We start from the raw sequence: 27,312 nt of genomic DNA on the forward strand, positions 1-27,312 counted from the left end.
CATCAACAGATGATTACATCACTTATTTAGCTAGTAAATTTATTAAAATAAAACTCAGAGACATTCCAGTATCCACATTGCTTACACCATTAGGCATAGATTCAGTGTCAGCTATGACAATTGAAAATAAGCTGTTTTGTGATTTAAAGGTTTAAATTTCTCTAACCAAACTGCTTGATCCAGATGCAGGACTGCAAATGTTAATATTTGTTCTGGAAGAACAATCAAATAAGACTTAAGAGGAAAAGGAATGGCCACAATCCACCTGAATTTTTTTTTTAAAATGTGCAGCCTACTAAATCAGAATGAAAATAGAAGTACAAGATTATAAACAAAATGCAATCAAACTTTTCTTAAGCTTACCTAAAGTTATTTTATCTGAAAATTTCAAGCAACTTTGTTCAACATTAAATTGACAATCTAAACTAACAAGTCTTTTGAATTTATGCATGGTAGTAAACATTCTCTCTATTAACTTTATTACCTAAGGCTAAACCTAAAATTTTTAAGCAAAATTAGAAAAATAGTCTTCACTTACCAAAAAATAAAGTTTGTTACATTTAGTATTTTCCCAATAAAATTGGTCATTCTTGGTTTTTTATTTGGAGAGTCTGTGCAAAATGTCACTAAAAATAAATTAGCACTAGAAATTATTTCTAAATACCAAAAAAAAAAATGAAGAATGGTTTCACAAAGAAAAAAAGAAAACTTTCTTAATTAGCAGAGTATCATCTCTGTGATTTTTGTGATTATTTGATCAGTGTCCTGAGATGGATACAATGGCAAGTAATGACAAAATTAAAATAAACATGCAGATTTTTTTAAATTAAGTGCCAAAAAATAATGGGTCGTGCAAAGCCCTTAAAAACATTGTGGCCTAATTCTAAAGTTTTTTGCTACTATGCTACATCACACCCAACATCAGTTAAGTGCTCATTCTGTGACGGGTAGTACATTACATTTTAGCAAACTACACAAGACCCCTATGTGATAATATGCTTCGGGGTTGTAAGGTTGGGTGCATTTAGTAGTCTTGAATTTTCTGGGAGTATACAAACCCAATATTAGTCTAGATGCCCAAAAATCTATTTAGACGTCAAAGTAGAATGGAGAGAAATCTTGACCACAGGAAGCTGTGTTGTGGCATTTATTTTGAAATTATTTTTTCTTGATTTTTTTGCCTTTTAATTCTTTTGTGAGTTTTATAATGCACAGAATATTTTTAAATTATTATATATATAAACTGATTAGTCTTCAATTTAAACTTACACCTCTGGGGTCTTACTTGGGTTTCTCCTAACAATATTATACACATATTTGCAATAATTTCTCTCATACTGCTTTTAACTCATTTAATTTTTCAACTTTTTAAGAATAACAAAAGTGATATTAACTGTAAAAATGCTGAAGTGACATATGAATTTATGAAGTGCATATGTATTTTTTATTTTACCAATGAGATGGGAGAAATGCTGTCTTATATTTTAACATACATTTTGGCCATTACACAGATGAAGCAACTTTTCATTTGTTAATACATAGCATACTTTTTCTTCTGTGTAATTCCTCTTTATATTCTTTGCTCATTTTCCCACTGGGATTTGCAAGTTCTTTATTATTTGATAATCTCTATACATTCTGAATATCCATTTTTTTGTTATATATACCATGTAAATATTTTCTTCTAATTTGTTATTTGTCTCAATGGTATTTATCAATTGTTTGCTAAAAATGAGTTTGTTTAGTTAGTAAAATTTGTCTTTTACTTCATGATATTTATATTTCATGTCATGAGGAAAAGGCATGAATATTTTAAAAACTTCCTTGTAGTATTAATTTTATTTTTTATTTCATTCTTTAAGTTATTTGAAATTTATTGTTTATTTCTTCAAATTCCAAATAATAACCAACTTTCTCAAAGTAATACTTCTTTCTACTGATTTCAAATGTTACATTTGTCTTCTCTGAAGTTCTTGTCTATTTGATACCTGGCGGTCATACTACTGCTGTGGATGTGCTTCGTACCATCACAGTACTGCAGGGTTATAAGATTATCTGATAGCCAATAGAAGCAGACCTCTACTCACTGTCATTCTTTTTTCTTTTGGAGAAGAAAGTTAGCTATTTTTATCTGGGTTCTCAATTTTTTTTTTTCTTTTGGAGATGAAGCCTTGCTCTCTCACCCAGGCTAGAGTGCAGTGGCATGATCTTGGCTCTCTGCAACCTCTGCCTCCCTGGTTCAATTGATTCTCCTGCCTCAGGCTCCTGAGTAGCCAGGATTACAGGCATCCATCACCACGCCTGGCTAATTTTTTTATTTTTAGTAGAGACAGGGTTTCACCATCTTGGCCAGGCTGGTCTTGAACTCCTGACCTCGTGTTGCACCCACCTCTGATTCCCAAAGTCCTGGGATTACAGGCGTGAGCCACCGCACCTAACCGGGTTCTCAGTTTTGTATAAACTTTAAAGTAGATTATCAAATCACATACCAATTGCCATCTGATTGAAATTTCAATGTTTTTATATGTAAGTTTTGAGACTAAAGCCATCTCTATTCTTTCAGCACTTCAGATGTTTATCTTTCAATTCAAAATGTATTCTAAGTTTTATTTTGATGTTTCTTTGTGAATTATTTAGAAGTTTGTTGTTTTATTTCCAAACACTTGTGTGTTTACTAAGTATCTTGTTGATATTCATTTTTTTCTTTTTTAATTTATATTTTAGGTTCAGGGGGTACACGTGCAGCTTTGTTATGTAGGTAAATTGCATGTTGCTGGGGTTTCATGGAAAAAATAATTTAGTCACTGAGGTAGTGAGCATAGTACCTGATAGGCATAAGTAATTTTTCAATCTTCACCGATTTTTCACCCTCTACCCTCACACAGGCCCTAGTATCTATTGGTCCTTGTTTTGGACCATGTGGAGCCAATGTTTATCTCTCATTTATAGGTGATAATATATGCTTTCTTTTTCTGTTTTTGTGTTAATCTGCTTAATTTGTGGGATGTAGCCTCCAGCTACATCCATTTTGTTGCAAAAGCCATACATTTATTGTTTTTTTGTTGCTACGTGGTATTTCATGGTGTATATGTACCAATTTTTTTTCTTTTTGAGATAGAGTCTCACTCTGACACCCAGGCTGGAGTGCTGTGGCATAATCTGGGCCCACTGCAACCTTCGCCTCCCAGGTTCAAGCTATTCTGCCACCTCAGTTTCCCAAGTAGCTGGGTCTACAGGCATGTACCACCATGCCTGGCTAATTTTTGTATTTTTAGTAGAGATGGTGTTTCACCATGTTGGCCAGGCTTTTCTCAAACTCCTAATATCAAATGATCCACCCATCTCGGCCTCCCAAAGTGCTGGGAATACAGGCGTGAGCAACCACGTCAGGCGGTACACATTTTTGTTTTCTAGTCCACCACTGATGAGCCTCTAGGTTGGTTCCATGTTTTTGCTACTGTTAATAGTGCTGTGATAATCATACAAGTACATGTGTCATTTGGTAGAACAATTCATATTTCTTTGTGTATGTGCCCAGTAATGAGATTGCTGCGCCAAATGGTAGTTCTGTTTAAGTTTTTTGAGAAATCTTCACACTGCTTTATACAATGGCTGAATTAATTTACATTCCTAACGGAAGTGTACAAGATTTCCCTTTTCTCTGCAACCTCAGCAACATCTGTTATTTTCTGACTTTTTATTAGTAGCCATTGTGATTGGTATGAAATGGTATCTCATTGTGGTTTTCATTTGCATTTCTCTAATGATTAGTGATTTTTAAAATGGAGCATTTTTTCATATTCTTGTTAACAGCATGTATGTCTTTTTTGAGAAGTGTGTGTTCTTGTCCTTTGCCCATTTTTCAATGAGGTTGTTTAGTTTTTGCTTAAAAATTTTTTTAAGTTCCTTACAGGTTCTGGATATGAGACCTTTGTCAGATCCATAGTTTGCAAATATTTTCTTCCATTTTGTCGGTTGTCTGTTTACTCTGCTGATAGTTTCTTTTGTTGAACATAATCTCCTTAGTATACTTAGGTCCCACTTGTCTATTTATGTTTTTGTTGCAATAGCTATTGGAAACTTGATCATAAAATCCTTGTTATTGCCTATGTCCAGAATATTATGTTCTGGGCTTTTGTCTAGGGTTTTTATACTTTTAGGTTTTACATTTAGGTCTTTAATCCATCTTAAGTTGATTTTTTTAATATGTTGGAAGGAAGTTGTCCATTTTAAATCTTCTGAATATGGCTAAACAGTTATCCTAGTACCATTCATTGAATAGGGAGTCTGTTCCCATTGCTTCTAATTATAGACTTTGTCAAAGATCAGATGGTTGTAGGAGTGCAGCCTACAACCTTCTCTAATCTGTTCCATTGGCTTTTGTGTCATGGTTTTTGTACCAGACCTATGATGTTTTGGTTACTATATCCTTGGAGTATAGTTTGTGAACCCTCAAAATCTGAGACAGTTCTCAGTTAATTTACAAAGTTGACATTGCCCAGCTAGCCATATGCAGAAAGCTGAAACTGGATCCCTTCCTTACACCTTATACAAAAATTAATTCAAGATGGATTAAAGACTTAAATGTTAGACCCAAAACCATAAAAACCCTAGAAGAAAACCTAGGCAGTACCATTCAGGACATAGGCATGGGCAAGGACTTCATGTTTAAAAACACCAAAAACAATGGCAACAAAAGCCAAAATTGACAAATCGGATCTAATTAAACTAAAGAGCTTCTGCACAGCAAAAGAAGCTACCATCAGAGTGAACAGGCAACCTACAGAATGGGAGGAAATTTTTGTAATCTACTCATCTGACAAAGGGCTAATATCCAGAATCTACAATGAACTCAAATTTACCAGAAAAAAACAAACAACCCCATCAACAAGTGGGTGAAGGATACGAACAGACACTTCTCAAAAGAAGACATTTATGCAGCCAAAAGACACATGAAAAAATGTTCATCATCACTGGCTATCAGAGAAATGCAAATCAAAACCACAATGAGATACCATCTCACACCAGTTAGAATGGCGATCATTACAAAGTCAGGAAACAACAGGTGCTGGAGAGGATGTGGAGAAATAGTAGCACTTTTACACTGTTGGTGGGACTGTAAACTAGTTCAACCATTGTGGAAGTCAGTGTGGCAATTCCTCAGGGATCTAGAACTAGAAATACCATTTGACCCAGCCATCCCATTACTGGGTATATACCCAAAGGATTATAAATCATGCTGCTATGAAGACACATACACACATATGTTTATTGCGGCACTATTCACAATAGCAAAGACTTGGAACCAATCCAGATGTCCAACAATGATAGACCGGATTAAGAAAATGTGGCACATATACACCATGGAATACTATGCAGCCATAAAATTTATGAGTTCATGTCCTTCGTAGGGACATGGATGAAGCTGGAAACTGTCATTCTCAGCAAACTATCACAAGGACAAAAAACCAAACACCACATGTTCTAACTCATAGGTGGGAATTGAACAAAGAGAACACTTGGACACAGGAAGGGGAACATCACACATTGGGTCTGTTGTGGGGTGGGGGGAGGGGGGAGGGATAGCATTATGAGATATACTTAATGTAAATGACGAGTTAATGGGTGCAGCACACCAACATGGCACATGTATACATATGTAACAAACCTGCACATTGTGCACATGTACCCTATAACTTAAAGTGTAATAATATATATATATATATATGTATATGTATATAAAAATAAATGGCTGATCAGGAAAAAAAATTTAGGAAATAGAATTCAACAACACATCAAAAAGATTATACATCATGATTAAGTGGGAATTATCTCTGGCATGCAAGGCTGGTTTAACATATGTAAATCAATGTGATATATCACATTAACAAAATGAAAGATAAAACCACATGGTCACCTGAATTGATGCAGAGAAAGCATTTAACAAAGTTTAGCAACCTTTCTTGATAAAACCTTTTAATAGTTTATGTATAGAAGGAAAAGTTCCTCAACATAATAAAGACCGTTTATGAGAAACCCATGGCCTACATCATAGTCAGTGGGGAATAACTAAAAGCTTTTCTACTAAGATTGAGTACAAGATAGGGATGCCCAGTCTCATCACTTTTATTGAACATAGTACTTGCAAGAGCAATCTGATGAGGAAAAAAAGCAACTAAATTAAAGAAGTAAAATTATCTCTTATCTGCAGATGACAAGACCCTTTATGTAAAAAACTCCAAACATTCCACAAAACCTCTGAGAAGTACTAAATCAATTCAGTTAAGCTGCAAAGTATAAACTCAACATATAAAAATCTGTTGCATTTCTATATACAAATAACCTAGCTGACAAAGAAATCAAGAAAACAATCTCATTTACAATAACATCAAAGAAAAACTTAGGAATGAATTTAACCAATAAGATGGAAGATGTGTACGCTTGAAAACCATAAAACATTGATGAAAGAAATTTAGATATGAACAAATGAAAAGATATCCTATGTTTATGGATCAGAAGAATTAATATTGTTAAAATGTTCACACTACCCAAAGCAAATATATAGATTTAACACAATCCTCATCAAAGTTCTGGTGGCATTCTTCACAGAACAGAAAAAAACAATCCTGGCCAGGTGTTGTGGTTCATGCCTGTAATCCCAGCACTTTGGGAGGCCGAGGCAGGTGGATCACGGGGTCAGGACTTGGAGACCAGCCTGGCCAATATAGTGAAACCCTGTCTCTACTAAAACTACAAAAATTAGCCGGATATAGCGGCATGTGCCTGTAGTCCCAGCTACTCTGGAGGCTGAGGCAGGAGAATTGCTTGAATCCGGGAAGCAGAGGTTGCAGTGAGCCAAGGTTGTGCCACTGCACTCCAACTTGGGCAACAGAGTGAGACTTCATCTCAAGAAAAAAAAAACAAAACAGAAAAAACAATCCTGAAACTCGTATGGAACCACAAAAAACCCCAAACAGCCAACAGATTACTGTGAAAGAAAAAGTTGGAGGCATCACACCTCTTGATTTAAAATTGTATTACAAAGCTATAGTAATCAAAACAGTATGATACTGGCATAAAAACAAAAAGTATAAACCAATGGAACAGAACAGAGACCTTTGAAATAAATCCAAACATATACTGTCAACTAATTTTTGACAAGGGCAAACAAGACAACACAATGGAAAGAAAAATAGTCTCTTCAATAATAGTGCTGGGAAAACTGGATTTTCACATTCAAAAGAATAAAAATGGACCCCAATCATACACCATACACAAAAATCAACTCAAAACAGATACAAGACCCAAGACCCAAATAAGACCTGAAACCTTAAAACTCCTAGAAGAGAACATAGGGGGAAAGCCTCTTGACATTGGCCTTAGCAATTATTTTTTGGATATCACACCACAAGCCAGGCTACAAATGGAAACATAAACAAGGAGGACTGCATCAAACTAAAAAGCTTCTGCACAGCAAAGGAAAAAGCCAACAAAATGAAAAGAGAACCTACAGACTGGAGGAAATATTTGCAGATCACATATCTGATAAAGAGTTAATGTCCAAAAATCAGTAAAGAACTCTTTTAATAACAGGAAAACAACCCAGTTGAAAAATGAGCCAAATAGGAAATGACCAATAGCAAATGGGGAGACGTACATTAAGAAAATACAAAGTAGCAGACATATAGGATGATCAAGTTAGAGATCTAATGTACATCATGAGGGCTATAGTTAATAAAAATGTATTGTCTTTAGGATTTTTGTTAAATACGTAGATTTTAGCTGTTCCTGTCACACAAAAAAATGTAACTATGTAAGATGGTAGATATGTTAATTTGCTTCACTGTAGTAACCAGTTTACTGTCTATATGTATCCTTAAGGTCATGTGGTCAACCTCAAATATATAAAATAAAATTTATTTTAAAGAAGAAAAGTTTATCTTCCATCCAGAAAGAACCACTATTGCCATTTTTTGGTATTCCATTCCAAAATATTCCATGAATATACAATTGTTCAATCAAATTTAATGTTAGACTTTCTACTTGAACATTCAAAGCACTTAAGAAATTATAGAAAAGTGTCTGTGTGACTCCCTGTCTGCAGAGCACAGGCTGCATCTCCACTAATACACATGCCACCGGTACTTTATACAGAGTCCTTGTTTGCCTTTAGTCTGATGCCGTGGGTGAGCCTGAGTTGTCCTGTGGTCCGCGTTCCTGACCAGGTGTCTTTCTCACCCACTGGTTTCCAAAAAGATGTTACTGGGTTATAGAAGGCTGGGATGGAAACAGGATACCAAGTTCGCATGAAGACAGTATCTGAAAAGAGAGGTAATTTACTTTAACATTTTCAAAAGAAGATGCATATCCATATTGTGAAGAAACAAAGAACAAAACCTTCACTCCAAACTTCTCTACCTGGTTGCAAAGTATTTGAAGGGAAAGCTCACTAAGGAAGCTACTCTCATAGATCCCAGAACTGTTACTGGGTGTGGCCAGGGGACTGCAGACACAAAGCGAATGCGCACACCGCATAAGACTGGGAGATCTAAGGCTGGAGCTGCTCAACTCTCTGGAGACCTGACTCCAGCCTCTCGACACACTGGCTAGAAGTCAAGCATGAATGGTAACATGCTGCCCTGAACACTACTCAAGACACTCACTGCTCATCAGCAGCTTATGCTCAAAGCTGGCCTGGAAGGCTCCTTCTGGAGCCCGGAGTGCTTTCTTGATCTGCTGCCTTATCTCGCTGACAGTTTGAATCACGGCACCTTCAAATATGGCCACTTCCAAGGCAGAATTAAACATTCCCTATGGGTATAGCAAGATAAAAATACACACAAAAAATCATATACTTTATGCTTTACTTCTTACCTCAAACATACATCCTTGGTTAAAGAACAAAAACAACTCACTGAAAGGTGATAAAATAATCAAAATGTATTTGCCCCTTGAAGTGGAATTACTACCACAAAAAGAATACAACTGTTTCATTTTTCCCAAAATAATCATGTGGGTTCATGGGCATGCTCATCACTGCTGTCTGTGTGGAAGAGAAGATTAAAGAGGGATTTACTGGACTGCACTGGCCTAGGCAGCCTTTGCTGGCATCTCTCAGCCTAGACTGCAGCCCAGATCCTTTTACTCAGGTGCATGCATTTAGAACATGAAAAGAGTAAGATAAACACTGGTGGTATTATTACTTTATATTGCAAGAACACTTAATGATCTTACTATGTGTTTTTAATAGAAACATCCCCACTAATGAAATTGTCAATAAATACTGCTCAAACCACCTTCCCCAAATACTGAAAAACAGTACATCCATTTCTCTACCCTTGCCAAGTTGTCTGCAAATGCTCTGTTTTTCTACTGAATGGTTAGACAAACTTGTGATTTTTTCCCCCTTTCTTAACACAAATCAAAAAAGTAGGAAACAAAACCCAGTGGATAAAACGACATTTTTTTTTTTTTCTTGAGACAGAGTCTTGCTCTGTCGCCAGGCTGGAGTGCAGTGGTGCAATCTCAGCTCACTGCAACCTCTGCCTCACAGGCTCAAGCAATTCTCCCCCATTAGCCTCCCAAGTAGCTGGCCCCACAGATGCGTACCACCACACCTGCTAATTTTTTGTATTTTTGGTAGAGATTAGGTTTCACCATGTTGACCAGGCTGGTCTCAAACTCCTGAGTTGTAGCGATCTGCCTCCCTCAGCTTCCCTACAGCTACACCTGTACTGGGATTACAGGTGTGAGCCACTGCACCTACACTTAGCTGTATCTAAAAATACATCACCAAACCCAAGGTCACCTGGATATTCTTGATCTAGAAGTTTTGTGATTCTGCATTCTACATTTAGATCTTTGATCCATTTTGAGCTTTAATTTTTGAGAAGGGTGTAAAGTCTGAACTTAGATTCTTTTTTTTTGTACATGGACGTCCAATTTTTAAGCACCATTTGTTGAAGAGACTGTATTCTTTCATTTAATTGCCTTTGCTTCTTTGTCAAAGCTCAGCTAACTATATTTGCATGGGTCAATTTCTGGGCTCTCTCTTCTGAACCACTGATCAATCTGCATATTCTTTCACTAATGCCATGCTATCTCAATTATTTAGCTGGAGAGTAAGTCTTAAAGTTGGGTAGTGTCAGTCCTCTGAGTTGTTATTCTTCAGCATTTTGACTATGAGTCTTTTGCGTCTTCATATAAGCTTTAGAGTAAATGTGTTTATATCTACAAAATAACCTGCTACAATTTTAATTGGAGTAGAGTTGAATCTATAGATCAAGAAGGGGAGTATTAACATCTTAACAATACTGAGTCTTGCTATCCTTGCACATGAAATATATATCAATTTATTTAGGTTTCCTTTGATTTCTTTCATTAAAGTTTTGAAGTTTTCCTCATATAGATCCTGTACATATTTTGTTTACTTTATGCCTACATATTTCATTTTGGGGGTACTCATGTAAATAGCATTGTATTTGAAATTTCAAATTCCAATTTTTTTCATTGCTAGTATATAGGAAAGCAATTAACTTTTAATACTAACCTTATGGTTTGGATTTGTGTCCCCACTCAAATCTCATGTCTAATTGTAATCCCCAGTGTAGGAGGAGGGGTCTGGGCAGAGGTAATTGGATCATGGGGGAGGATTTCTCCCTTGCCATTCTTGTATAGTGAGTTCTCACCAGATCTGATTGTTTAAAAGTATGTAGCATCTCCCCTTTTGCTCTCTCTTCCTCCTGCTTCAGCCATGTAAGGCGTATCACCTCCCTCTTCACCTCCTGCCATGACTGTAAATTTCCTGAGGCTTCCTCAGCCATGCTTCTTGTTCAGCCTGCAGAATCGTGATCCAATTAAACCACTTTTCTTTATAAATTGCCCAGTCTCAGGTAGTTCTTCATAGCAGTGCAAGAACAGACTAATACAGAAAATTGGTACTGGGAAGTAGAGCATTGCTATAAAGATATCTGAAAATGTGGAAGCAGCTTTGGAAGTGGGTAATGGGCAGAGGTTGGAACAGTTTGGAGAGCTTAGAAGAAGACAGGAAGGCCTGGGCCCAGTGGCTCATGCCTGTAATCCCAGCACTTTGGGAGTCTGAGGTGGGCAGATCTCAAGGTCAGGAGATTGAGACCATGCTGGCTAACACGGTGAAACCCCATCTCTACTAAAAATACAAAAAGAAAAGAAAAGAATTAGCCAGGTGTGGTGGCATGCACCTATAGTCCTAGCTACTAGGGAGGCTTGGGCAGGAGAATTGCTTGAACTCAGGAGGCAGAGTGGTGAAAATGAGCATCTCTTGTTCCAGAGCTTAGAGGAGAGGCTTTCAGTTTTTCTGCCATTCAGTAAGATACTATACTTGTGGGAGTGTCTTATATGGCTTTTATTGTGTTGAGGTATGTTTCTTCTATACCCTGTTTTTTGAAGGGTTTTTACAATAAAATGTTGAATTTTATCAAATGCTTTACCGCATCAATTGACATTATTATATAAATTTTGTCCTTCATCCTGTTGATATGATGATCACATTGATTTGCGTATTTTGAACCATCCTTCCATTCCTGGCATAAATTCCACTTAGTCATTATGAATAATTTTCAATATATTGTGGATTTGTTTTGTTTGTAAATTTCCTTGAGGATTTTTGCATCAATTTTTCATAGGGATATTGGCCTGTAGTTTTCTCTTTTAATTTGTCTTTGGCTTAAGTATCAGGCATTGAAATATTCCTCCCTCCTCTATTTTTGGGGATAGTTTGAGTAGGATTGGTGTTAGTTATTCTGTAAGTGTTTGGTAAAATACAGCAGTGAAGCTATTGCTTCCAGGATTTTCTTTGTTGGTAGTTTTTATTAAGGCTTTGATTTCATTATTTGTTATTGGTCGGTTCAGGTTTTGAATTTCTTCATGGGTTCAATCTTGGTAGGTTAAACTACTACAAGAAGACATTGGGGAAATTCTCCAGGCTATTAGACTATGGAAAGATTTCTTAAGCAATACCCCACAAGCACAGGCAACCAAAGCAAAAGTGGACAATTGGGATTGCATTAAGTTATAAAGCTTCTGCATAGCAAAAGAGACAGTCAACAAAGAGAAAATCCAAAAAATGGGGAAACGTATTTGCAAACTATCCATTTGACAAGGGATTAATAACCAGAATATATAAAAAGCTCAAACAACTGTATAGAGAAAAATCTAATAATCTGATTTGAAAATGGGCAAGAGATCTTGATAGATATTTCTCAAAAACAGAAATACAAAAGACTAACAGACTTAGGAAAAGGTGGCCAACATCACTGATTATCAGAGAAATGCAAATCAGAACTATGAAGAGATATCATCTCACCTCAGTTAAAATGGCTTTTTTTTTTCAAAAGACAGGTGATAACAAATGCTGGTGAGGATATGGAAAAAAAGCCAACCCTTGCATACTGTTGGTGGGAATGTAAATTAGTGCAACCACTATGGAGAACAATTTGGAGGTTCCTCAAAAAACTAAAATTAGAGCTATCATATGATCCAGCAATCTCATTGCTAGATATATACACAAAAAAAGAAAATCAATATATCGAAGAGATAACTGCACTCCTATGTTTATTGCATTACCATTCACAATATCCAAGATGTGGAAGCAACCTCAGTGTCCATCAACAGATGAATGGATAAAGAAAATGTGCCTATATATGATGGAGTACTTTTCAGCCATAACAAAGAATGAGATTCTGTCATTAGTGACAACATGGAATGGTGCTGTAGGATATTATTTTAAGTAAAATAAGCCAGCCACAGAAAGATAAACTTTGTACATTCACATTCATTTGGGGGAGCTGAATATTAAAACGAACTCATGAAGATAGAGTAGAATGGTTGTTACTTGAGGCTGGGAAGTGTAGCAAGTGGGGGGAAGTGGGGATGGTTAATAGGTACAAAATGTAGTTACAATGAATAAGATCTTTTATTTGATAGCACAACGGGGTAACTATAGTCAGCAATAGTTTTTTGTACATTTTAAGATAACTGCGTATAACTGAATTGTTCATAATACAGGGAAATGATAAATGTTTGAGATGATGGATAACCCATTTACCCTGATGTGATTATTATGCATTATATGTTTGTATCAAAATATCTCATGTACCCCATAAATACATATATGCCTACTGTGTACCCATAAAAACTACAAAAGACCCATAGATGGTGACACCTGGGGATTTCCTGATACAACAGTGGGTTCTGGCTGATCATCCCACAGGGAAGCCACTCAGCAGCCACACAGTTCCCCCTACACACACACCCCTAGTAATCGGCTTTGTTAGTATATAAACCTTAAAATATGTGAAGAAAATATCACAAGTCATACGGGATATGTAAAGCAAGATCACAAAGAGGTACAACTTCATACCCATTAAAATGGCGATTATAATGCAAACAAACAAAAGATGGAAAATTAAAAGTGTTGACAAGGACATGGAGAAAATGAAACCCTTGTGCATTACTAATAGTAGTGTAAAGTGGTGGACTGCTCTACAGAGCAGCACAGTGGTTCCTCAAAAAGTTGAACATAGAATTACTGTATGACCCAGTAATTCCACTTTGAGGTATATAGCCCCAATAATTAAATGCAGGGACCCAAAAAGATATTTGCATAGCAATGTTTACAGCAGCAGTACTCACAGTAGCCAGAAGGTGGAAGCAACATCATGCCCACTGGTGTATGAATGGATAAACAAATGTGATATATGCACGCAATGGAATATTATTGGAATATTATTCCTTTTTAAAGGAAGGAGATTCTGACACATTTCACAATGTGGATGAACAATGAAACCTTGAATACATTATGCTAATGGAAATAAGCCAAACACAAAAAGACAAATACTATATGATTCCACTTATATGAGGTACCTAAGATAGGCAAAGTCATAGAGACAGAAAGTAGAATGGTGGTTAATAGGGACTGGAAGATGACAGGAGTTAGGAATTACTGTTTTACAGGTACAGAGCTTCACATGAAAAAGTTCTAGAGAGGAATGGTGGGAATCATTACAAAACATTATGAATATAGTTAAAGCAACTGAATTGTACACTTAAAATAGTTAATGTGATACATTTTATGTTACATGTATTTTGCCCACTGAAAAAATAAAAATATATAAACACACAGCAAATGATGACCAGGCCTTTGAAGAAAGCTTATAAAACAAAATTAAGAAGCCAAGGCTGGGAGCGGTGGCTAACGCCTGTAATCCTAGCACTTTGGGTGGCTGAGATGGGTGGATAACGAGGTAAAGACATCGAGACCATCCTGGCCAACATGGTGAAATGTATGTTTAGTCTCTACTAAAAATACAAAATTTAGCTGGGTGTGGTGGCATGTGCCTGTAGTCCTAGCTACTGAACCCGGGAGGTGGAGGTTGCAGTGAGCTGAGATCGCGCCACAGCACTCCAGCCTGGCTACAGAGCGAGACTCTGTCTCAAAAAAAAAAAGAAAAAGAAAAAGAAACCAAAACACCAGGTAGCAATGGGGAGAATCGAAGAGGTGGGCAGAGTAAACAGAACACAAGGGCAAGGTCAGGAGAAGGCGTTTGACAACTGTAAGAGTGACAGCATATGAAAATATCACCAGAAAGATAGAAAATCAAGGTGAATTAGATACCAGAAAATTAAACACAAAATACAAAAAATGAGAGAGGGAGATGACAAAAATTAGAAAATCAACTCAAGAGGTTCAATACCTGACGAGATCCAGAAGAAAAAGGGAAGCTAGAGGGGAAGAAAATTATTATAGAAACAATAGAAAGACATTTCCAAGAATTAACAAGAAAAACAGACATGTACCACTAGGGGTTTATTAAATGCACAAATTAAAAAAAAATAAGCCTACCCCAAGATTCATGATTGGAATGGTATATGCTAAGGATATTCAAGAAATTTTAAATATTCTGAAGGGGGTAAAGCCAGAGTAGGGCAGGATGGGTGAGAGACAGGTCACATAAACATGTTATTTGGAAATACAAAAATACATTTTTTAAGTAAAGAATGTTGAAGTTGGCTGTGTCTGGGGAGTAAATAGGAAGTACTGAATGAAGAGCAGTCTGTTTCTTTGTGAAATCTTATACTACCATTGGACTTCTAAAACCATGTTTCTTTAAATTTTATCCTGGCTCTCCTTCAAAGTAATGCATTCACAGCTTATATTTACATGTAAAAATATGCAGGTGAAAAATGCTAATATAAAATTATTCCAAAGCCTTTTCTAAAGTGTCAAGAAGTGCTAGGATTTACTTAGCAGAAATCATCTCAGGATGAATTCCTTGTCAATTCTGGGAAATGACTGCCAGAGAGAGGAATAACAGAGTGGTCACAAAACTGTGATCAGAAGACAGCCTGATCAAAACATACACTAAGAAATTCATGATTGTTAGATAGAAAACACAAATGTGCAGATTCCCTGGGATTTCTCACTAAGTTAATATTTGCAGAAATAAACCATGTTTTAACTGTTCAGTTTCCTTTGGGATGCATTTAGTTTTAAATACATTCAATATTAATGAAATAACTAAATCTATTATAAATACTCTTTAAAAACATCAGAAAGTCAAGATAATTTGACTAAGTATCTAAAAATAAACTCATTTTCTTGAAAGAATGCAAGTAAAATGTTCAGTAAGTGATTAACACACGTACCACAGGTTACTCTGGCAATGTTGTGCTTCTTTTAGTTCATGGTAGTCTATGTAAGAGTCCTAGTCTTGTCAGAAAAGAGGTATTTTACCTAAATCAGAGAAACAAAAATATAGTATTCTGTTGTTTTTGACTCCACCTCTAGCTGAATTCAGAAGGCATATTCTGAAATAGCACAGAAAAACATGTAAAGTTTCTCAATCACTGTCACTACCACAATGAAGATGCATCTAAAAACAGCATGGGTCTGCTACAGATTATGTCACTTTCCACGATGCAAAGTTTTACAGATTTAATACACAAAGCTCTCAACTCACAAAGGTGAAAAGATAACTGACTGAGTAGGTCAACAAGCAAACCATCTCAACAAGATTAAATGAATGCAAAACAGATGCACTCCAAATGCAAATGTGGTACGCAGATTATGTTACCTGTGGCCATATGTACTAAAGAAGAGGGAGAGAACTCAAGGCCCCAGAACAAGAGAGAAGTCCAGGCCAGGCTCTGGACACTAACTAGCCATGTGGATTGTGAACAGTCACCTCATCCTTCATGGCCTCAGTTTCCACATCTGTGAAATAAGGGGTCTGGTCAGGAGACACATAACAGCATTCTACATGTAACTGGAGAAATTGTGTCATGGATAGGGAAGGGAGGGTAATTAACCCAATTGCCTCTAGAGGGCAAATAATTAACAGAATTGCCTCCAGTTTCTCCATGGCTTTCTAAAGAGGGGTCAAGACTTGCTGGATGCCAGATGTTTTCCAGGGATCCCAGAGAATTGGTCTATGGAGGCAGTGCTTTACTGTATTATAGAAGAGGAATTAATCACACTAATTGCTTACTCTGTACTTTTGCTTAATGATACAATATAAACAAATACAATGAGAAGTAATTTTAAAGCAATCAAATGGGCTTCAAGTTATTAAAGCTCCTGAAGAATCAAACATTACCTCCATATATAGAATTATTACACTAGGTGCAATTAATGATTTGATTTATAGATGTTTTTACATAGGTTTGATATGCAACAAGTCTAGGGGTATAAAATCAATAAAATCTGCCTTCTAATAAGCAGTGGTTTCTGCCTTTTTCTTTAAAAATTATATCAAAATAGTAAAACATGAATATTTTAAAATAAAAAATTATTGACATTTATTTTCATTCTGCCTGCTGAATTTTAACTTTTCCTCAAAAAGAAAAACTTCTTTCTCATGCAAACTATCCCCATATCCCTAATTAGGATGAATTATTGAAGCATCCTGGGTGATTTCTGAACACTTTCAATCCTTCAATTATTCAGGTCTAGTTTAATGGCACCTGAGAATAATTACATACTGAGAACTGTCCTAAACTGACAAAGGCGACCCAAGAGCTTATACAGGAGCATACCTGTACCCTCACATTGGCTCCAAAGTCTCCAGAGGGAAACGGACAGGACATGATGAATCAGCTCTCTTTTTACTGTATTATGCTTGGAAAGATTGTTATGGAAACATAGAATAAATAGATAGATAAATCAACCTTGCCTGGAAAACTGGAAAAAGGTTCAAAGAGGAGGCAAATTTAGACCAATATGTACCAAGAACTCATTGATTCTTACGGGAGTAGGTTATTACCAGACAGACAAGTGAAATTCAGTAGGCAGAATGATAATAAATGTCATTTATTAAATATTAAAAAGACAAATACCTTCCCTATTTTAGAAATAAGGTAGGCAAAGGAACTGAGGAGTGGAAGTTGAAGGCCAGCTCTGGGTGCTTTGTGAACAGAGCCCAGTTGAAAGTGGGAAGATTTGTGCTCTATGCTAAGGACATGCTCTGTAATGACAATCCACTCGGTTGCACTAAGAATTTAAGAGCATTTATATGAATATATACAATTTAAGGAAAGATAAAGAGAAAAATTTGCTATCAACTCTGTGTAGATTTGGAAAATGGTGTCAAAGGAACAGTTTCACCTGCATTTCTTTGTCTAGAAAGTTTTATTTTATTAAAAAATATAGTCTACAAACGAGCCTCAATTTTTGGCAATAAACTCAAAAATGCTACACAAACCATCACAGAATTCGGTTTGTCCTTGCAGGAAAGAAAAAAGAAGAAAACAAACCTCCATACGAGAGTGGGTGTAAAGGAACTTCCCAAACCTCCATGATTTTGCAGGAAACAAGATAAAGGTAATCACCCGCAGCACCTGGACCCATCTAGATTAACTACTTAGCCTTCAGAGGAAGGTCTTCAGGACTCAGACCTTAGTTATAGATTAGAAGTTAATCACTTATGTCTTCAGACAGGCCCTGTTCCATGTTTAGAGAGAGATCTTTGAGCACCCATCTTCATACATTTGAGAACAGGGTCACTGAGAGGGAGTCTCTGAGGTCACAGAGTTTATTAGTTCATTTTCACACTCCTATGAAGAAATACCCAAGACTGGGTGATTTATAAAGGAAAGAAGTTTAATTCACAGTTCCACATGGCTGGGGAGGCCTCAGGAAACTTACAATCATGGTGGAAGGGGAAGCAAACACATCCTTCACATGGCAGCAGGAGAGAGAAGTGCAGAAGAGGGGAAAGTCCCCTTATAAAACCATCAGATCTCGTGGGAACTCACTCAGTATCACGAGAACAGCATGTGGGAACCACTCCCATGATGTAATGCCCTCTCACAAGGCCCCTCCCCCAACACGTGGGGATTACAGTTCAAAATGACATTTGGGTGCAGACACAGAGCCACACCATATTACAGAGCCAGAAGAGCTGAGCAGTGGGCGCTAAGTAAATGTTCATTAAACCAAACCCCTGCACAAGGCTGGCTTCATAGAGGTGCCACCTGTGCAGTGGCAAAAGCCCCACTGTCAGAGGGGACCTGAACTTGGTTTAGTGCTATGTTGTCACTGCCTTCAAATTCTTAACAATTTTTGAACAGACTCCACATTTTCAGTTAGCACCGGGTCCTGCAAATTATGTACCCAGTCCTGTCCCTGAAACAAAGATAAGGTTTGTTCATGAAGGGACTCACTCGACCCCTCCCTGCCCATCTCACTCCAAGATGCCCTAAGTAAAGGGGAACACAGAGCTAGGAGAAGGCAGTATTTGAGGATGATCTTGGAGGTCCCACCTGATCATGGCTGGTGATGCATGTGTGTGGGTGGGAGAATTTGGCTGCTCTCTTCTGGCACCTTCCATCCCATGTACAAGGCCTGCACTTTGCCTGTCTGTCCCAAGTCCTCCTACCTGACTCAGACCAGAAGTGTGGATGGGGGGGGGGGGGTGGCGGGCACTGGGGCCCAGTACTCCTGGTCCCAGCTGGAGTTCCCTGTTGACTGGGGAGATTTGGCCCCTCTGACTACTCCTACCCCATCCCCACTAGGACAGGAGTTGGTGAAGGGGACAGGGTGGGAGGCTTAACTAGTAGCCAGGGGCAGGCGGCAGGCAGTGGGGCGAAGATCAGGCTGAATTTTCCTGCTACTGATCTGCTCTCTGGAAGAGGCATTCATGAACTGGCTTAGGCTGTGGCTTGGCTATTTTCGGAATATTCTTAACCCTTCCTGAGTCACTGCCGCCATCAGACTTCTCTCCCAGAGCATAGAGCACCAGACTATTCCCTCTCCTTGTCCCCTCCTCCCCAGTCCCTGCTTTCCTCCCTGGCAGCTGAAGTCAGTTTTCTCAGGGGTGGGGCAAGTTGACTTCTGCCAAGGAAAACTCCGGGGTCCCTGAGCCCCCTTCTTTGTCCTGTGACTTCTCCCTCTTCATCACAGCTCTGGACTCAGCAAAGTGGCAGAATGGGCATCACCTCAGCCCTTCTTCTCATCTTATAAAATTGGAACTTCAGCGTCTCTCATCTGAGGAAAAATAGTTGACCTGCATCCCCAGAGTAAGATGGGGAGCTGCAGTCCTGATATCCAGCCTCTGGCAGAGCAGGAGCCCCTGCCTGCCTGGCTTTGATGCCCTGTTAGGGGCACGTTTCCAGCAGGGAGTCACATGCCAGAGCCCCTCATGGGGTTACCTCTGCCTGGTTTTTTCCCCCACTCCAGGTTCTTCCCAGAGTCTGGCTTTTTGGAAAGACCTAGGCCATGATATAGGCATTACCTGTGTAAGGCTAAGGGGGGTCCCACTGCGGGCCAGGAGGGCTCAACATCAATATATCTGAATTTCAAGCCAAGACAGGGGGAAAATATCTTGGCTCAGTGTCAGGGGTTTCTGTGTCCCTGACAGCTGGGCTTGCCTGAGCTAGGAGGCCCAGGATATCTGGGCCTTGTGATGCCTTCTGACAGTAGGAGTTGGAGTTTGCCACCAACTGCTATTGGGAAAGCTTGACATGGTGATCCGGAAATAAGGCTGATGATGCCACAAAAATGCCCAAGGGCCTGTGGTGTGCCTGACAGTGTCCTGGGAAGTGGGTATAGAGGATCAATAATCAATAATCATTATTTCCCTGAGAAAGGAAGCTCTCTTGGGGTGGTTAACCAGGTGTCTGGCCACAAGCCTAGGCCAGGGTTGATGGGCTGGGGCAAGTGAGTCATCCCAACTCATTCCCCCTCCTCCAGGTTATCACAACCAGCCCAGCTCCAGAAGTGAAAGAGCTGGCTGCAGCTGGGCATGAGGCCAAATGAAAATGCTTTCACTTCCCTCAAGGGCTGCAGAGGGGGCCCTTGCAAAGGGAGGGTCACCGAGCTGCAATTTCTTCTGCCTCCAATCCAGAAAGAGCCTGAAGGATTGATCAAGGTGTCCTGGGAAAGATTTTGATGTCAAAGAGACAATCTCCCCCAGGAACTCCAGGAGAATTTTGTGTGGCGTTTAAAGGGTAAGAAGCTGCTGGGTGTGGCAGCTCACACCTGTAATTGCTGTGCTTTCAGAGCTACAGGCAGGAGGATCACTTGAGGCCAGGAGTTAGAGAACAGTCTGGGCAACACAGTGAGACACCCCCCACTACAAAAAACAAGAAGACCCCTCTTTTTACCCCTAATTGAGAGGCGTGACTAGAAGGCAGAAAGCTGGCTGTTGAGGTGGGAGTCTCTCTCTTCAGGCAGAGGTAGGGCTGCTTCCTGGGGCAGAGGCGTGGATGGTGTGTCTGGCTCTGCAGTTCCTGATGAAGACATACTGGGGTGCCCAGGCTAACCTTTGGCAAAACTAGGAGCTGAACTCAGGAGTCCCTGATGCCAGCCTTTCTGATGTGGTCCCCCCTCCCCTCCCCCATGTGTCTCGCTCCATAGCTCCAGGCCAGGAGCCCCAGCTGGCTGGTGGAGGATGTCTTGCTCCTCAGCAGCTGGGATTTGTAAGTATTTATAGGAACATGGAACAGATCAGTGGCTGACAGGCCCAGGAAGCAGACAGTCCCCTTCCCATAGGTCACCAGCTTCACTTCCCTTTCCTGCACCCCATCCTGATTTGAGGGAGCCCAGGATGACAAAGAGGGAGTAGTTGAGCAAGGTATGGAGTGGCAGCCTCTACAGGAGCTCAAAGGATGCATTTGTCCATCTGCCCTGGGCTCAGCTTCCACACTCAGAGTCACTCACATCCCTCCACCGTCGCCACAGCTCACCTGTGTGCCCACACAGCCAAGGTCACACTGACCCCAAATGCACACTGTTTCAACTCTCAGCACTTCACTGTCACACTCGCGTGTGTACACACATGCTTTCTAATTTCCACAGCCACATGGATGCTCACACACTCACACCTTTGCACACACGCAAGCTGGCTCACAGACACACTGGGGGCCCAGATCCTGGTCATTCCCCGCAGGTCTTAATAAAGGTTCTTGGAAGGAAACCTGTTTCCTAAGGTAGGGTGGGAGTGTGTGTGAGTGTGTGTGGGGGAGAGGGTGAGAGTGAGTGCGTGCGTGTGTTAGTGTGAGTGTGTGTGTATGTAAGGAGCAGGAGTGACTGGGTCCTGAGTTTAGGGAGTTGGGAAGAGGAAGGAGAGATGGAGACAAGCCTGGACCAAGAGCCACTCAGAGCTGCCTGGAAGGGAAGCCAGGCTGAGATAAAGGCAAGGCAAAGAAATAAGACACCGACAAGGATCAAGCCAGGGTTGGGTAGGGACTGGGAACAGAGTCTGCCTCCATGAGAAGCTGTCACATTGCTGCTCTGGTGCCCTGTGACAGCGGCACCATCTCCAGCTGGAGACTCCCCTCTCTGGATCTTGTCATTGTGACTTTGCTTTGTTGGACAACCAGGAGTGGTGACAGGCAGGGAATATGGTGCCCAGGGCAGCTAGCCATGCCACGCCAGTCCAGCTGCCAACCCACCCGTCACTGGCCATCTCATCACCTGCCAGAGGGAGTGGGGTGGTGCAGATGAAACCAGCGATCAGCTTGGCTGCCCTTGCTTCCTAGTGCCACAGTGGAGGCTAGGGGAGCAACTGGCTTTCCTCCCCAAAAGGGGGGCAGGGTTATCCACATTTTGCCCAGGTCCCTGAAGCCTGCGGCTGAGCTCGGGGATAACAGGGGCCAAGTCTCCGGTCCCAGACACCTAGGAACTATTAGAGACAGGAACCAGCATATGAGACAGGGGCTTTTAAGTAGGAGGTTGGAGAAGACACGTTTTTGGCATAAACCGGGGGCCCCTCTCTTTGCCCACTGAGCCCGCGGCCTGCGTGGTGCTGAGACTGCCTCTGGCCGCGTCCGCCTGGGACAGCGCCTGAGCGGTGGCCTATCCCACCTGGATGTCCCGGGCCGGCTCCCACCCGACGCCCGCCATCCCGGGACGCGGTGGGGAGAGGCTGGCGCTGCTCCTTGCCATGCTTGGCGGCCGCTGCTGCCCGGCTGGGGGTCCCGAGTCGCACACGCCCCGCAAGCCCTGGCCACCGATCCGGAGGGAACGCCCTGGGCTGCGGGCCCCGAAGCCAAGAGAAGAAGCAGGTCCCAGGGCCGACTCCAAAGCCACATCTCCAGCTTTGTTCGGGTCCGGGAAGCAGAGGCCGCCGCCGGCCACCGTCGTGGGCGAGAAGAAGGGCACGAGGTGGCCGGGGCTCCTGCCCGGCACCACATGTGCGCGCCGGGCCCCGCTTCTTCATGCACTTGCGGCCCCGGCTGCCCGGGGCCTGCGAGTTTCCAGCCAGGGCCCGGGACTCTGGCGCGGTCCGGCCGCGAGGAAGGAAGGCGCGGCCCGGGTGGGGGTAGCGGCAGGCCTGCGGCTCCGGCCACGGTGCGGGGGCAGAAAAACGACCCCGGCGCCGTCCGGGCATCCAGCTCGGTTCCCGCTGCAGCCAGGAGACTCCCGGGAGCGCTCTAGGAACCACAGAGCCCTGGAACTCACCTGGCAGCCTCGCGGCGCTAAAGCCGGCGGAGCCTGAGACAGCGCGCGGCGAGGCGGTCACGCTCCACCCCCGCGTGGCGGCAGGACTCGGATTTCGCCCCTGGTTTTAAAATTGTGCCGGTGGAGCCCGGGACGCTGGGAAGAGCGTTCTGCGCCCCTCCAGTCGCGGTGTCCGCCCTAAACCGACTTCCAGAGCCGCCTCTGCTCCCTGGAGGGGCGCAGTGGCGGACACCAGCGTCCCACGAAGTCGCAGGTCTTCAGTCTGAGGGCTGCCCCGCACGCTCGGAATGCAGGAGGGTCTCCGCCTCGCTGCGCTGCCCCTGGGGGCGGAGGCGTGCGCTGCAGGCGAGAGAGGCGGCCCGGTATCGATGGAGAAGCACAGAGGGCTTTGAGGTCGCAACGTCCCGGTTGTTGAGCGGAGTCGGGAGTCAGGTTCCAAAGGGACAGCGCTCAGGGTTGTAATCACCACCCGGCCCACCGCTTCCGCAGCTGCGAGTCTAGGGCGGAGCTGTTGGGTGGACCGAGCAGGCGAGGCGCAGGCAGGCAGCGGCTCCGCCTCGGAATCCGCCTCGACCGGGGCCCAGGGGCCCGCCCCACCTTTCTCTCGGTCACCCCCAACCCTGTTTTCTCGACCCCCAGCACTCCTCCAGGCCTAGTTCGCTTCAGAGGCGCAAGAACCGGAAAACAAGGAAGAAGCGAGCTCAGCCTCAATCCCCGTCCCGACCCCACTTTAGGGACCGCTGCTCTGGAGAATTGAAGGGGGCGGACCCCGGATAAAAGCCGCTCCCTTCCCAGCCTCGCCCCGCTTTCCTAATGTCCGTGATGACTTCGTTATTGGCAGGGAAGAGCCAGGCTCCCTGCGCTCCCAAGACGGGGCGATTGGGAGGGGGTTCTGGAGCTCACGCCTGGGGTCGGCCCGGCGGGGGTGACCCCGCGCCCTCGCCGGTGCAAGGAGAACAGCTGGTTCCCGCCGGGGCAGGGAAGCGTGGACGGTGTGGGCTCAGGCGCCCGGCAGGCACGCGGGGCCTCTAAAGCTTGGTCACTGTCACAGATCGTGTGGTTGTTTCTTCCGTCCCCGCCACGCCCTCCTCCTGGGATGGGGATTCATTCCCTAGCAGGTGTCGGAGAACTGGCGCCCTTGCAGGGTAGGCGCCCCGGAGCCTGAGGCGGGAACTTTAAAATCAGACGCTTGGGGGCCGGGCTGGGAAAAACTGGCGAAAAATATTATAACTGAACTCTCAATGCCAGCTGTTGTAGAAGCTCCTGGGACAAGCCGTGGAAGTCCCCTCAGGAGGCTTCCGCGATGTCCTAGGTGGCTGCTCCGCCCGCCACGGTCATTTCCATTGACTCACACGCGCCGCCTGGAGGAGGAGGCTGCGCTGGACACGCCTGTGGCGCCTTTGCCTAGGGGAGGGCAGCCTGGAGCTCTGGCGGCAGCGCTGGGAGCGGGGCCTCGGAGGCTGGGCCTGGGGACCCAAGGTTGGGCGGGGCGCAGGAGGTGGGCTCAGGGTTCTCCAGAAATCCCCATGAGCTGACCCGCAAGGCGGCCGGGCCAGTAGGCACCGGGCCCCCGCGGTGACCTGCGGCCCCGAAGCTGGAGCAGCCACTGCAAATGCTGCGCTGACCCCAAATGCTGTGTCCTTTAAATGTTTTAATTAAGAATAATTAATAGGTCCGGGTGTGGAGGCTCAAGCCTTAATCCCCAGCACCTGGCGAGGCCGAGGAGGGAGGATCCCTTGAGCCCAGAGGGGTTCGAGACTAGCCTGGGCAACACAGTCAGACTCCATCCTTCCAAAACAAACAAACGAAAATAAAACAAACAGAAAACGAAATTAGCCGGGTGTGGTGGTGCGGGCCTGTGGTCCCAGCTCCTCGGGAGGCTGAGGCAGGAAGATGGCTTGCGACTGCACCACTGCATTCCAGCCTTCGCGACAGAGCAAGACCCTGTCTCGAAAAATGTGTATGTCTGGGTAAGTGTATAGATTTTACAACTATTTTGAAGGCGACCTTTTTAACTTTAAACAGACCACTCTGGAGGAGACGCCTGACCCAGAGCGCTTTACCTAAAGTTCGGTGCCTAAAGTGCACCCTTCCTCTGGCTGGTGTCTCCCTTCTGCCAAGCCATGCCTCCTGCAGAGGTAGGCTCCGTGGTGTCTCCCACTCCGCCCCAACTGGAGAACGGTGTAAACAACTGTCAGCCGGGTGCAGTGGCTCACGCCTGTAATCTCAGCACTTTGTGAGGCCGAGAGGGGCGGATCACTTGAGGTCAGAAGTTCAAAACCAGCCTGGCCAACATGGTGAAACCCCGTCTCTGCTACAAAAATTAGCCAGGCGTGATGGTGGATGCCTGTAATCCCAGCTACTCAAGAGGCTGAGGCAGGAGAATTGCTTGAACCCGGGAGGCGGAGGTTGCAGTGAGCAGAGATCGCGCCACTGCACTCCAGCCTGGGTGACAAGAGCAACTCCGTCTCCCAAAAAAAAAAAAAAAAAAAAAGAATTGTCAACAAGAGGGAGTGGCAATTCAGAAGCATGTTTAAGCCAAGTCCTCAAGATTAGAAAGCATGAAGCAGGGGAGGCGTTTTGAAAGCGTAAGAACAATAGACCATGGGCATGGATGGCCGAGTCTGGGGATCAGCATCGTAATTTGTTGAGAAGGAGGCCGTGCTGTGCTGCCAGTTATTAATTGGTTTAATCGGTTGATACACAGCCCTACTGGCCTAACCAGTAGCCCAGGGCCCTGGAGGATTTGCAGGTCGTGTCAGAATTTGATTGCAGTTCCTTCCACTTGGCATAAGGAGACACTATCAGCCTGATTGGGAGGGTGATGGTGGGATGGAGCCTGCCGAGGTGGCGGCGCTGAGCTGACCACACCACCGGCCATAGAGTGGGAGCCTTTCCTGCCCGCTTAACTGCAGCTAATATCAAAAGCACTGGTATGGGCTGTCTGTCTGTGCTGGAACCTGAGTTTATCTTTGTCTGCAATTACGATTCTTCTGGGTTTATTTTGCCAGCTCATTATCCAGCCCCCTGGAATCAGGCCTCCCAAATTTAGCAGGTGCTGGGGAGGACCCTAGGGAGTGGTTTATGGGGGCTAGCTGGTGAAACTGCCCTTTCCTTTCTGTTCTATGAGTGTGATGGTGTTTGAGAAAATGTGGGGCTATGGTTCAGGCGCACTTCACATGTGCAAAGATGGAGAAAGCACTCGCCTACACGTTTAGGCTCAGAATATTGATTGAAACATTTTGAATGATCAAAAATAAAATGTTATTTTTAAAGTTTCTCTTTGAGATTTTGCTTAAGTTTTGGTAGATATTCTTAAGTTTTAGTGACCTCAGTTTGGGAATTAAGTAAGCTAAACATTGTGTCCTTATTATTAGTTATATAAAACTATGCTTTAGACTTTGTTAGAAACTTCTGCCCCACCTTGACTGACTCCTTTTCCATTTCTGGTTGTACAAAATGAATTCACACTTTAATGCTATGGCCACCTTTAAATAAAGTACAGCGTGACTAAAAAAAAAAAAAAAAAAAAAAAAAAAAGAACCAATACAAATGTTTTCAGAGACAAATGCATTCTCTGACATCTGAGGTTACAGCAAATCTCTTCTTCACCTGTTTGCTTGTTTAGAGTTGTAATATTTGCTTTGGTGTAGAGCTGAAGACATAAATTGGTAACCAATGGAATTATCTGGCCTCAGACTTTATTTATTTTCATCATTTATTTCACTGATGTGCAAATTTATTCCGTACCAGCAAATGTCAATTTAATTATATTCTACAGTACACAGTGAATCATGTATACTTACTTAAGTTGTAAATACAGTAAACCATATAAACTCACAACAGTATATCAGCTCATGATGGGTAAATGACTTTTCCCTGAGAAAGAGTATCTGTTTAACCTGCATGATCTCACTCTTCAGTATTTGCTTCTTTAGTCTACATTTGTTTCCTAGTTTTGAATATAATCATGATATGGAGAGACAAGTGAAATCACCACAATTTTGTTTTCCAAAATGTGAGACTATGAAAATGCTGAAATGAGAATTAATACATCCAAAATATCGAACCACAATTATGGCTTTGCTTTACTTTTTGCCCATAAGAGACATGTGGCCTAGAATAGGTGGCAGGTATTCCTACCACAACCTTGCTTAGCATAGTGGTTGACTAAATATAAATTTTAGAGATGAAGGTTGTTCTATACCCGGATTTCAATGTGATTGCTATGCCTACTTCACTTTCTTTAAAATACATATTTTTCTTACTTCTCACTTTCTTTTTCTTCTTGGTTGACATTTTTTGGCTCAGGGATTTTTTTTTCCTTATGATCTCAAGAATTTTTTCTCATATAAAAAGACATAATCGTGCTG

The 27,312-nt window shown here is 42.4% G+C and overlaps 1 long non-coding RNA gene and 1 pseudogene across 1 annotated transcript; one reads left to right on the plus strand and one right to left on the minus strand.

The window, feature by feature from the left end:
• LOC101148861 (uncharacterized) overlaps positions 1-25,436 on the plus strand; it is a 38,490-nt pseudogene extending 13,054 nt beyond the window's left edge.
• Positions 7,571-24,224, minus strand: LOC129526562 (uncharacterized). The gene is made up of 3 exons (XR_008671232.2): positions 22,940-24,224; positions 15,685-15,772; positions 7,571-8,319 (listed from the first exon to the last, which is right to left on the minus strand). It is a non-coding gene; the product is annotated as an uncharacterized lncRNA (long non-coding RNA).
• Positions 25,437-27,312: the final 1,876 nt, after the last annotated feature.

This window comes from Gorilla gorilla, chromosome 15 (assembly GCF_029281585.2).
Source record: "Gorilla gorilla gorilla isolate KB3781 chromosome 15, NHGRI_mGorGor1-v2.1_pri, whole genome shotgun sequence".
Classification (NCBI taxonomy): Eukaryota; Metazoa; Chordata; class Mammalia; order Primates; family Hominidae; genus Gorilla; species Gorilla gorilla.